This window comes from Dermacentor variabilis, chromosome 7, assembly GCF_050947875.1.
Source record: "Dermacentor variabilis isolate Ectoservices chromosome 7, ASM5094787v1, whole genome shotgun sequence".
Taxonomy (NCBI): domain Eukaryota; kingdom Metazoa; phylum Arthropoda; class Arachnida; order Ixodida; family Ixodidae; genus Dermacentor; species Dermacentor variabilis.
Window position 1 is genome coordinate 59,291,304 of NC_134574.1, and position 653 is coordinate 59,291,956.

The window sequence follows — 653 nt, forward strand, 5'->3', positions numbered from 1 at the left end:
GCTCTGTGACGCTTGCAAGCCTCCAGGCTTTTCATTACGGCCCGTAGCGTCATTCATATGGCTTGTTACGTTTGGACGAGCATAAGGCTCGTGACGATGTTCTCGGCTTCCGACCACCGTAGCGGCAGGGTAATAGTCAGGTCTTCAAAAAAGAAATGTCGTACCTGTAAGGCGCCTGGCTCGTTGAATCTTCACCCGATGTCTTGTTAATCAATCGTCGTCAAAGGTAACCGTAACTATCCAAAAAACCAGAAAACTCAGAGCACCACATAAAAACAGCGACCGAACAGATACACTTCTTCTTCTTCTTCTGTAAAGATCTTAAAGGTTTGAAACATGCTTTATGGGGCAGCTTTTTTTTCTTTACTTGATAGAAAAAAATCGCTGAACTTCGAATTAGAAGTGCTGGCGTGACATTCTGGGCCCATAGAAAAGACTTGCGTGCGCCATGCGCTCAACGACGGGCTTCAAGCTCATCTGAGGATATACGCATAGCGAGACGGAACGAAGAGTTTAGAGGGCATGTATGTGTGTGCAATTGAGCGTAGCCTTTGCGCCTTTCAGAAATGAATGCGCGTATCATATTCCGCCGCAAACGTTCCTGACTATTCGATAATAACAAGACTGCATATTTTACCCATCCGTAGGCGCTG